At 37.9% G+C, this 13,268-nt stretch overlaps 1 long non-coding RNA gene across 1 annotated transcript; it reads right to left on the reverse strand.

The window, feature by feature from the left end:
- Positions 1-300: 300 nt before the first annotated feature.
- LOC112504478 lies at positions 301-1,378 on the reverse strand. Its single transcript, XR_003068213.1, has 2 exons — positions 1,150-1,378; positions 301-621 (listed from the first exon to the last, which is right to left on the reverse strand). It is a non-coding gene; the product is annotated as an uncharacterized LOC112504478 (long non-coding RNA).
- Between the last annotated feature and the right edge of the window lie 11,890 nt (positions 1,379-13,268).

Consider the following 13,268-nt stretch of genomic DNA (forward strand, 5'->3'; position numbering starts at 1 on the left):
TTCAATTATATGATTGTTCTTTAAGTTGGTTATAGAATCCTCTTGAACACAACTTTTAATATACAAATTTCTATAATGCTCTTTAAGAGTCACATAGCTCTTTTCTGACTCAACAAGCTTCTCTCTCAACTCTTGTACAATATCTGCCATTTTTAAAAAAATTGATCAGTTAAGGATCTATGCAGTGAAATCAGATAAAAAAAATACGAACAGTTAAGCTCAAAAAGAAACCGAAAAAATACAAACACTGAAAAACACAATATACAATGATCCAAAAAAAAATCTAAACACAAATGAAAAAAGAAACTAAAAACAGTCCAAAAAAAATATCCAAGTCCAAAAATATGAGTCTAAGTCCAAATCACACCGATCCAAGTCAAGTCCAAAACAAGCTAATTCAAGTCAAACAATACAGATATGAAACTTTTAAAAACAATATTCTATCTGCTCTCTGAAGTGTATTCAAAAATCCACTTGAATTCGTCTTGGAAGGATCCACTTCGCACAGTTCTTAATTGGGCAACACCTTTGTATCAGTCACTTTTGATCTGAAAGACCTGTTCAGATGGCTTCTGGTCCAGTACTCAAATCCACAAACAGACAGACCTGCTATTCAAACAACTGTGAATACAGTTTAAACCAAAACAGTTAAAATTGAATTAAGTTGCTGTGTGTCACAAAGAACCTGTTAACTGTTAAACCTCAACAAACAGCTTCTATACAGCACACAAAATAGAATCTATGTAGAACAAACTCAAGAGCAACTTAACAGCAGCCAAAACAGTCCTAGAAAGATAAACTGTTTTAAAAAATATGGATGTTGTTGCTGTTTTAAACTGTTTTAAGACTATCAAAAACCTGTCCCTGCTGCAGCCTTCTTCTTAAACAGGTTATGTATAACAGTCAGTCAAATAAGCTCAAAACAGCTTCTCAAAACCTCGAAGAAACAGCAGTCTTCTCAAATCTGACAGTCACTGTTGAAGCTTAAACCTGTTATTGTTGAAGCTTAAACAGCAAGATGGAACTTCAAACAGTAAACTGTTTTAAAATTAACAAGGCTGCTGTTTAGTAAAGTTAACCAAGAAAATTCAACTACTTTGACTGCCTAAACAGATATTGATCAACTCAATTAAGCTGCTGTTTAGTAACCTGTTGTCAAAACTGTTGCTGTAAAGCTGTTGCTCTGTGCAAGCTTAACAGTCTTTAAATACTGTCAAAACAGCTTTGGAAGAATCTGTTCAAATGACACTTTGACTGCCTGCGTAAACCTATGAAATCTGAACATTTGTGTGTGATGACAACAATGTATATTTGAACTGCTGTTGCTGTTGCTTCCCACCAGCTTGGTAATGCAGATCTGCTGCTTCTGATCCAGTCCACAGTGTGAAGTAACAGATTTTGCGATTAAGAGGAAATCAAACAGTTATTCAAACAAAGCCAAATTTCACACCTAGACTGCTGTTCTAGTTCACAAAACACAGCCAAATCTCACACCTAGGCTGCTGTTCTAGTCCACAAAACACAGCCAAATCTCACACCTAGGCTGTGAAATCTCAAACACAAACACAAATGCAGCTACTTACTCACAAACTACCGAACTGCTGCGAACTGAATAAGCTGCTGTTAACAAAAATGAATCTGTCAAGATCATATCTAAAAATGAATACTAGTGAAGCTGTTAACAAACCTTGTTGTTTACTACTTTCCAAACAGTCAAACAAAGTGAAGATGCTGTTTGAAGACCTTGCAATGCTGTGGAGCTGTTTAGCTAGAAGTCATGACAATGCTAGTTGCTGCATAAACCTGTGAGATGTGAGTTCCTCCTCGTGGACAGCAATGAAAATACTCAACAATTATGATAACCAATTGTGAATTTGCTGCTGTTTCAAACCAGAAACAGTCCCAAAGGCTGTTTTAGTCTTGCACACTGCAGTTGATGTCTGATTGTTGCTGTCAAAACAGTAACCAGCTACTGTTGTTTTCTTTACTGTCAAAACTCAAAACTCAAGAACAGATGCTGTCAAAATAGTTACTGTCAAGAAAGTCTGCAAACTGCTCACTTGCTGCCAGCTTTCACAGATTGTCAACTGTTATACTGTTGTTGAAGCTACTAAACCAAAACCAAATGCTTCAAAACTGTTATCTTAATAACACTTGAGCTGCTGTTTTGAAAACCGCGTAATGCTTTGGAGCTGCTGTTTTCCTTTCCAAACACAATTGTTAAACTTGCAATCTATGGTCTCAGGTTGAAATTCCAAACCTGTTGTTGCTTACACAGTCACCTGTTACTGATGTTACAGATAGAAAATTCTTTCTTCTTTCCAAACACAATCACAGCTTCTGTTTCAGCACTGTTTTAAAACTATATGCTGTCAAAACTGTTTTAGTTGCTGTTTTCTTTCTAAACACAACCACCACAACAAAACCTATCAATATTTCCCGAACTAATTTGATTCAAAACTATCAATCTTCAAATCCTGCTGCTGTCTTAAAACTGAACACCAGCTGTAAATTGATGTACTTAGAACAGTAGCAAATGTCAACAGCAACCACGCGAACACAAAACAGAATGATACAACTGTGATTTACTTAGAATCAGATCAACAATGACCAAGTTCAAATTAAACAATTAAAATTGAAGCACATACTAAATCAAGATCAACAGCCACGTGATTGAAATCACAAAATGTATGCAAATGACTGTGAAGCAGCTTTTTAGAACGATTAAGACCAAATTAACCAAATCCGGACAAGTTATGATTTAGGTTGAATGACTAGAAGTCCGATTAGAAGGATTGAGCGGTTTAGTAAACCGGACAGAAAATGAACCAAAAAATCTTTAAGCACAAAACCGGTCACAAATCCGATCAAGGGTTGATCGGTTTACAAGAATACCGGATAATGAGATGGAAAGCTTACCTGCTAAACGAATCAGATCCTTAATCCGATCAAGTGTTGACCGGTGTAGATGAATACCGGTTGAAATATGTTCGGTGAAGGATGTACCGCTCAACAAATAAACCTTACCGGAGAACAATCCGATCAAGAGATGATCGGTTTATATGAACACCGGACAAGGAGTCTCCGGTTTACCTTGAATCCGATCAAGTGACACACGGTTTACCTTGATTGATTTAGTTGAATCTGATTTGAGAGCAAAGCGATGAAGAAAGCTTAGCCGGATTCTTTATCCGCTCAAGAATATGATGGACCAAAAAAAATGATCTGTTGGGCCTTAAAATGAATTTTGGACCTTTGACATTTTAGACGGATTAACAAATAGAATGAGAAACTCAAAATACAAAATAGATCAAAAACAATCAAAAACACAAAAAAAATTTAACAAAAAATGGATCAAAAACACTGAATTTAAAAAAAATTCAAGAACACGAAAAAAATTCAGAACACAAAATCCGATTAAATCTTGATAAAAGTTGATCAAATCACAAAAATTTGTGAATAACAAAGATTCAAAACATGATTCCGAGCATTTTGATCATGTTTTTAACACCAAAACACAAGATTTTATTAAAAAATCGGATCAAACAGAAAGAAAATGTCAAGAACACGAAGAACAAAAAAAATTCAGAAATTAAAAAAAAAACTTATCTTTTCGATTTCTTCTCTGATTTCTTGCATCCTGCTCTGATACCAATTGTGTGTCCAATTTTACTGACCAATCTTCATATCTTCATAACAATCATGGCAGATTTGGATTTATCATGTAAGAACACAATATGAGAATTGAGAGGAAAAGTCAAACTTGTAAGCTCTGGTCAAACCTCTATTATGAATGTATATTACAATTAGCTCCTCACCTTACTAATTACAAAGATTAAACCATATTTATATGGTCAAACTAACAAAGACAAGGTCAAAGTCAAACCTATAAGAAAAGTCAAACACGCTGACTTTTTACAATTAGACTATTTATAAACTTTCAAGACGAATACAATTAATACTGATTTCTCAGTCCTAACATCCCATGATACACCTCTCCTTGATATGCCACCCTTATCCCATGGTACATCTCTCCTTGATATGCCACCCTTATTTTCTCATCAAATCATTTTATAAATATTTCCAATTAGAACAAACCGCAGTTATAAATGTCCTAACAGAATATTATTAGTTCGAAATCATCTTTATTAAATCCTCATTCTTTCTCATCATAAAAGAATATTATAATGATGATTTGTTTGAACAATACTTTAGTCAAGGCACAAATCCGATCAACATAGATTTGGCCGAACTTCATCTCTGGTCAAGTCTTGGCCGGAGTAATAATCCGGACAACACTTCAACTTTTGTTCGATTTAATAATCTGGACAACACATTCCCATGTCCGATTTATATATACCACTTCTCTAACATATTTTAAATTTAATCCTCAATCGGATTACTTTAGTCCGCTTAAAACCATGAACGGTTTATGACTTAAACCGAACAATACACCAATCGGTTTATATTAAACCCATCGATCTTTGATTGTATTCCTACTTCTCCGTTTAAAATACTTATCCGATTTTCAAAGATTGAATTTCATCAATATATTAATCTAATCAATACTATGATCGATTTCTTCTAAATCGGATGGTACTATATCCGATTTATACCAAATCCGGACAAACACTTGTTCGATTTAAGCTATGTCCGAGTGATAGGTTTATAACACAAATCAGTATTCAAATCAAAGAATCAATTGTCAAGATAAAATAAGATGAATGATATTACTCACCTTTGCACTTTCTTTTTGAAAACCAACGTTAGAAATTCAATCAATATGTATCCGGTCAATACTTCCTCAAATTCCTCTCAAGGTTCTCAAAATGGCAAGAATAGAGATTGGAGGCCTCACCCTCCTTATAGACTTTCCTTCTTTGGAATGTCGGCTTAAACAGCCTCCATGTGCATACATATATACATATACCTTCTCATGCATGCATTCCCCCACCATTTTCATGCATATACATATATATCATGCATGCATTTTATGAATATTTAAACTCATGCATACTAATACATTTTGCCATATATATTTACCTTATGCATACACACTTATGCATAAAATTTCACATACTCGCATGATCAAATATATCAGTTTATCATGCTGTCACGTAAGCACGTAATAAATAATCACGTATTAATTACCTCAGTTGATAACCAAGACTCGGTTATCACATATAATTCGGGTAAACCATATAATCTATTAGTTCTCAATTCTTTGATGACTAATATTGAAAAAGGCAAAGCCTAGGCCAACTCTTGTTTAATACCCCACCAACTACTCAGTTATCTCTTAAAACATAATTATTTCATTAACACTTGGAGCACGTAACTCACAATATACCAGTTTCTCATTTGGAGATTTCTTATATTGAAAAAGAAGGATATATGTCCCCCCTTTAAATTTTCTTGATCACAACCGGGTCTTATAAATCTATGTAGTTCACGCTACTTTACCAATTTGAGCTTATTTTCAAGCATTCGTGCTTTATCTTTCTAAACTACACAAATTTCATGGAATATTTGTTATTCTGTCTTAACATTCATAGATATGCTTCTTTAAACTATCAATGATTGAATGGAAGTCTTGATGAGATCAACGTCAAAATGTCTCATATTCAAAGTGCATCTGTTGCACTGAATATATCTGTTATATTCATAGGCCAATCTTTGAATAAAAGATTGAAAATGGATTCATAAGTTGAATCTGGTTTTTCCAAACTCATGTTCAGAAATGGATTTATTCATTAAAGAATATATAAATGAATTTGAAAAGATTTTCTTATCATTTTATGAATTGACGGTATATACCCTGGAACATTCATTTGTTGGTATGATGTTTATGGTTCTCATTCACATCATAAGGGGGAGATGATATTAAATGAATAAAGAAGATAAAATGAATGCTGAAGTTAAGTGAAAGGGAGATTATTGCAAATTATTTCTGAATGTTGATTGCTGAAGATTATTACGAAGGGAAGATGTTTTTCAGATACAAAGAGGGATATTGAAAGAAAATCCTAGAAGAGCTATGTTAAAGTGAAGATAATTACAAAGGGGGAAATTACAAGTGTTTGAGGCTATGTCAAAATGATTCTTCACGGGAAGAAGAAAGAAGATGATATCAAATTTAGGGTGAGCTTGAAAATGTTTAAGGGAGATTGCAATTGTTTGTGAGAGACTATTAATGACTAGTGGAGATTGTGAAAGCAATGAAGTCAAGTATAGAGAAAGTTTGTTATCTAAAGAGGGAGATATTTTCAAATGCTCTGAAAAATCAAATCTGTCAAAGTCAAAGCTTCTGAAAGTGTTTGAGCTAAGCTATTATGAAGATAATTTGTTTTGAAGTTTATTGTTGCTAAAGCTGAAGATCCGAAGAATGTTGTTTTTGGACTTGAATCCAAAGGGAGGGATTGTTGAGTTAAAAATGTTGTATTCAAATCATGTGCTAAAATTGTTTTATATTCTTATCTAGTTTAGGGGTCGTTTACCTAAATTCTTACCTAGTAAGCGCTTACCTTTAGGAGTCAACACTGTAATTTATTTTACTAGGTAAGATTGTAGTACGTCAAAATGGTATTGTATGCAACAATTTACCCGGTAGGCGCTTACCCTGGTAAGAATCGTCACTCTCACTTACCGAGTAAGACTTCCGGGTAAGCGTTTAGTAAATGGCCCCTTAGACTTTATATGCTTTGTAATAAAGGGTATAAATAGAAGCCCTTGTTAGTTGTGTTAGTTATCTTTGATAATTGAGAGAGTTAATCTTTGTGAGATATTTTAAGAGCACATCGGGCACATCATCTTTGTAACCAAGAACTCTGTAATAAGCTATGGCACTTCAATATACAATCGACTATACAAAATATATTTTGTGTTCTTGACCTTGTTGATTAATTGTTTTTGTGACTTGAATCTGGGATTCACACATATATAGACAACGTGTTGAAACAGTTCAACATGTTTGATAGCATGAAAGAGTTATTACCTATATCTCATGGCATTTCACTTTCTAAGACACAAATATCATACTAGATCTCAAGAGAGTGAATGAATGAGTAAGATACCATATGCTTCGGTAATTGGATCTATCGTGTACGCCATGATATGTAGTCGACCTTAGGGGTGCACAAAAAACCGTCAACCCGTAAAACCCGCCCAACCCAACCTGCTAACAACCCAATTAAACCCAACCCGCCAAACCGCCCACCCACCAATTAGGAGGGTTGAAATTGGGTTGGGCCTAGCTTAACCCACCCAACCCGCCAAACCACCGCTAATATATAATTTTTATAAAATTATATATATATATATGTTTATTATGTATATATATATATATGTTAATAATGTATAATCTTTATTGATATTATGTTGGTATTTCATTTTAGCTAAACGTATAGGTTACCAAAAGAAATTTTCGATCAAAGAATGATGACAAATAATCTAATTAATAAGGGAAAATTATTGAAATTTTTTTTGCAGCAATAACAAATTGATATGTCGGAGAATATGGATTATACTAATAGATATTTTGTTGATAAATACATCAATCTAAATACCCCATCATTTGATGTTGTACTTTAGTGGAAATAAAATTTTAGTTATAGCATTTCATTACAACAACATTAGATCTTATAGGATGCCTAAAATGTCTAAGCGTCCTAATATGATTCTTTATAGGACGAAACAAGAAAAATATTTTATCTAAAAGAGCTAAAATATGTTTATAGGATGATTTTGAGCGTCCTAACAAATTATATGACGCTTTTAAAATAAAGTATCATATTAGTTACTTTATACGACACAACTTGAAAAGTGTATATGAACATAGGTGTCCTATAAATAGATGAGTTTTAGGGACACTTCTCAAAATATTTATATAAAATAACTAATACGATATTTTATTTAAATATCATTCTAAAACACTTGTTGAAGCATCCAAAAAAGTAATGTAAGCCTATTGTAACCTTTTTAGATAGGACGCTTTATAGTATGGTCTATAAACTTAAGTTTTATAAATTATTTCATTCGTCAAATTTATGTAACTACTAACCCGCCAACCCAACCCAACCCGCATCAACCCGCAAGGGTTGGGTTGGGTTGGGTTATTGTTGATCCCAGATCTCTCAATAACACTAATAATCTAGTTAATAACAACCAAATTATAGTGATTTGATGAACAAAGTGATGAACACTCAAGAAGAAATTATGAACAAATAAGAACAATCTTGAGCGTCAAAGATTTCACTTTATTAATACGAAAAATGTAAAAGCGACACTTTTTACAATAGGCCTAATCACCTATTTATACTAAAAAAAAGATAATTATCTAATGAGACTTTTTAGCTAATCTTCTAATAACAGATAACGATTATCTAAACTATGGATAAACTATAGTAATTAAGATAAACTCGAACTCTAGCTGTTGACTTGTCATCTCCAGTTGTCTATCATGGTATGATGGATCATCCTTATCCTTAAGTCTTCATTGCATGCTTCTGGATGAATTGCTGGATAATACACTAAGTGTAGTTGACCAGAGGTTCGATGAAGATGCTCTTTCCATYRCATCSWTRGKCGTCCATCRGTCSTCTGGTTGTGCTCCAGACTTAGTCAATTCTGCCTTGATGTCTTCATCGGTCTTCTGGTTCTTCATCACTTATTGTTTTTCATTACTTTTTCACTTTATGAATTATGGGGTTTAATAATCTCCCCCTAAGTAATGAAATAACAAACATAGACTAATCTAGAAACAACCATGAAGAATAGAGACTAATCTAATAAAAAAATCAAATTCCAAATTTTCATTGGATGATGAAATTCTTACAATACTGGAATCAAAAGACATCAAGATAAAAAAAAATACAACTCATCATGAGTTACCTTGATATATTTCTCTGAAGCGCAGGAGCAGTCTTCGATAACCAATGACTGTCGATATCTCATGAATGAGCATACTCCCTTCTTCTCTTGGCACGTGGTTTCTACCAAGTCTTTCTCTAATGACTTTCTGAAACCATTCAAGTGTATCCGATGAATACTTGAAGGCCTCAGTTAGTCTAAAGAATTTTTTAACCCCGAACTCATTCTTGTAAACAAGTACAAGTTCGGGTTGAGTTAGGACTGAGGCAGATCTTTTCTCCTGCACGCCTTAGAATTCTTCGTTTGGTGGAGTGTAAGATAGTCTTTCAATGCCTAGCCAAAGAGCAATTTCAAAATCACTCTTGGCTCTATGGTTCACCAGGGTTTCCATCGTTTTTACTACCATTCGGTTTGCCATTCCATACATGATGTCGTGGTCCTGCCTTTGAGCTGTGTATGCGTATAATTCAATCAAGTCATATGGATTGAGATTAATAAGGTCATTTTTGTTGAACACGCTAACTTGCCCATGTGCTCTCTCCATAATGAACTCGATGTATCGAATGGCTCGGTTGGCAAATGTCCTTATTTTCAGATCCATGACCCTCCTTATCCCATCATTCGAGAAGACAACATGAGGTGCATGTGTGGTCTGTCTAATGAATCTATGGTGTAAGAGGTCCATGGACTCAGGTGATAAGATCGGAGGGTTGATGGTCAAACTTTCATCGCAGTCTCCGTACAAGTATTGATGGATATTTTCCATCATAATTGGTTCCCTGGGTGGCAATTCAGGATGTCTTCGCATCGACTCCATGCTCTGTATAATTTCATCTACCAGGCTCTGAGGAGGTTGCCTTGATGAAGAGGGAGTATCCGCATGCACCACGGGTGGTTGGGTTAAGGGTTTTGTATGAGTTGGTGAGGGTATGGTTTCTTGTTGAGTTGGTTCAGCTTGGGTTGGTTGTGGTTCATTGGGTTTGGCTTGGGTGGTTTCTGGTGCATGGGGTTCTGTTTGGGTTTGTGGTTGTTGGGGTGATGAAGGTTGGATTATTGTTGGTTCTTGTTGTATGGATAAGGTGAAGGGTTCTATGGTGCGAGGGGTTGGTGAAGGGGTTAAAGGTAAGTTTGGTGTGGGTGATGAAGGTTGGTTTATTTCTGTTGGTGGGGTGATTGGCTCTTCATCGGTTGAGGAACTCAACACGATGCGTTTTGGGGTTGCAAAGGGAACATGTACATATTGTACATCTTTAGAGTGCAGAGCCTCTAGTTCCCTTGCTTGGGTTGAGGGTGGTGGTTGAGTTTGTGATGATGGTGATGGTGATGGTGGTGCAGCAGATTCTGTATTTTGTGCAGCCGCGGCCTCTGTCTCCCCCTCATGAGGTCGAAGACCTTGATCATCAGGGTCTTGGTCTTCATGCCATGGTCTTTTGTGTTGGCGGCTGCTAGAGCAAGAGGCTCTGCTCCTCTCTTTTTTTTTGTCCTTCCTGAAGGACGCCTTGGACAGAGCCCGTAGGTCAACTCTGGTTGCGAACTCGATGGAAGAGGATGAGGCTTGTGGTGGTATGGAGGTGTTGGTGGATGTATATGGAGGGATGGGAAGATTGGTGATGAGGTCTCTCACCTCTGCAGTGAATGAGGAGAAGGCTTCATCAAAGGATGGGCCTGCAGAGGGAGATTGGGATGGAGGAGTAGGCTGGGGGATTTGGGCTAGGATAGTGGTGGTAGTTGGGTGAGGGTGGTTTGGATGGAGGCCATTTGATTGGTGAGGTTGGCAAGGGTAGCATCGATGGATGAGGTGGATTGAGGTGGGGCTTGATGAGGAATTTGGGAGATGATGGTTGTGGGTAGGGAGTTAATGGTTTGAAGGATGGTTTGAAGTTGGGAGATGATGTATGTGAGGTTCTCATCGGCCTCAGTTGCCTGGGCCGTGAGGGTGGCGATGGATTGGATGAGGATTTGGTTTCGTTGGGTGGCAAGGGAGGATGTGGTGTTGTGATGTTGGGTGATGGTTTGTTGGAGAATTTGAAGGCGGGTGGTATTGGCTTGGGTTTGGGTTTCAATTTGAGAGAGGTGGTGTTGCAGGATTGCAAGGGATTGTTGGAGGTCAGAGTTATCGGTGGAGGGTTGGTTATCAACAATTCCTTGTATGATGAGTTTAAGGTCTTCCAAGGACCGCATCACTGTATCGACAAAGGCTTGGAACTCGGCCTTTGTGACCAGGTCTGCATGTGGGGTAACCCCTGCAGAAACGGATGCTGCAGGTTGGGCCTCTGCTCCAGAGGCGCCTTCTTGGCCTTGTGAGAAGGTAGGCCTTGAAGGACTTCCATCATGTCCTTGATAGCCCTAAAGGGAGGAGCTATCTCGTGATGTTTCGACATCAGCTTCCTCTTCCTCGACTTCAGAGGCCGGGTAAGTGAAGTGAATGTATGTCCCCTTCGGTAGATCAAATATTGAAGGGGGGTGTGCATGAAGGGAAGATCGTTCTGAACGATCTTGGGGTTCAATATCAAAAGAAACACATGCTTTTGTGTGTACGATGGGATGTGTCGAGCCCTGAGGCAAAGGGGGCTCTTATATCTTCATCACCTCTCTGTTGAGAGAGGGGTGATGGAAAATGTTGTTCCTCGGCTGATACATATCTAGAGGCCCGAAGAATGGCCTCTGGATGGCTGGCTGGGGTTGGGAGTGGATTGGGTCGTCCTTGTTCAATACCCCTGTGGCTTTGATCGCCAGGGGTAGATGATGTGGTTGTCCTTTGGGTAGTGGGGGGAGGAATTGTATGAGTAGGGTCGGGGGAGGCACGAAGAGTAGCATCATCATTATCATCTTCATCATCCGATGAAGATGTCTCATGTGCTCCATCGCTTGGTTTGGGGGATGGTTCTAATCGCTCAAGGGTAGCTGCCCTCGGTTCCTGGGACAGCATAGAGCGTTTATAGGCTTGGCGTATCTCAGATGTCGATGGAATGACATTGAGCATTGCCCTGGAGAGTGGACGGTTGATGCTGTAACCCTCCTTCGAGAGGGTTGGGCGATGTCCATGCATCTTGTAGACGGGGGTGAAGGGCTCCTCAGCTGGTAGACCATGCTTCCTCATTGCATCCCCAATGAAGAGGGCGAGGAAGCGAGGGAAGAGAACCACAGAGAGAGGCTTGCCAGCGGCTTGGAGTTTACATTTATTGACCACTGCCGCATGAATCTTGTTGTAGATAAGGAAGGCGTAGTCGAGGTTCAGGTTGAAGAATAGCCCATACATGATAGTCATAATGTTGATGTTCCTTTGGTCCAATGAGCCCGGTTTGCATGTGAGAGCTCTGTTAAGGATGGAGAAGAACATGTTCCACATCGGCGGCAGGAATTGGTGTTTGAAGTCCGATACGTTGCGTAGGTCACAATTGTAACCTAGCATCTTCACAAAGCGGAGGATGCCGTCGGTGGTTGGTGGTTCGTCATATTGTTCAATTCCATGTTCCCGTCGAGTGGGAATGCACAGAACCCGAGAAACCTTACCCCGCGATATCTTGAGCGAGCATATCATATCGTTAGGGCGTCCATGTCCCCCATTATTCCATGGCTTTCTGGTTCAAACTCGCACGTTTTCCAATATTGTTGGACGTACTTCATGGGTACGTCGGTGTCAGCAAGAGTGAGGGTGGGAAGAAGAATGCAGTTCTTGAAAAACTCAATCATAACTGCAAATCTTTCATCAAATAGTGTGTTTCGGAGTTCGATAGAGTGGTTGTTTGGCTTCATGGGTAGGAAGACGATAACGCGGCTGTCGGTGTCGGTGGATTGGACTCTGCTGTCATTGTTGTTCGATTCGTGGGAGGCGGAGGAGGCCATTGTTGAGGAAGTTACAGGTTTTGTTCGTCAAAATATAGATGCAGGTTTATGGAAGCGTAAAGAGAAGATGGATGAGTAAGAAAGGTATTTATAGGCGAGAATATGGTGAGGGAGTAAGGTGTGGGGGGTGTTGGGGTGGGTGGGGGGTGGAAGGGAAACGGTTTCTTGATTATTAAAATACAATAATCATGAAACTTTTTGGCGGTTTTGGGTATAGACGATTTGATTTGAAGAACGTGAGTCGTCTTGATTGTACATGCCATTAATGTTAGATGACACGTGTCAAGGTGGGGTTAAGGAGGGGGGAAGTTGAAAGGGTGTATGGGGAACAGGCTGTATGTGTTGTCAGGCGCGTGGTATGATGACGTTATGAATTATTTGAAATAAAAAGTTATTCCAAATAATATCTTGATGAGTACATATCCCAAAAATAATTTGAATTTAAAATCCCATCTAACTGTAAAATTAATACTCATTACGAAGTTTTGGTCTTCTAAAAACCGATGTTGTATAGTTTTTAGTTACAAAAGCTGCAATTTTGTATAATCTTGAAA

The sequence above is a fragment of the Cynara cardunculus genome, unplaced genomic scaffold (genome assembly GCF_001531365.2).
Source record: "Cynara cardunculus var. scolymus isolate 2C unplaced genomic scaffold, CcrdV1 Un_Scaffold_5721, whole genome shotgun sequence".
Taxonomy (NCBI): domain Eukaryota; kingdom Viridiplantae; phylum Streptophyta; class Magnoliopsida; order Asterales; family Asteraceae; genus Cynara; species Cynara cardunculus.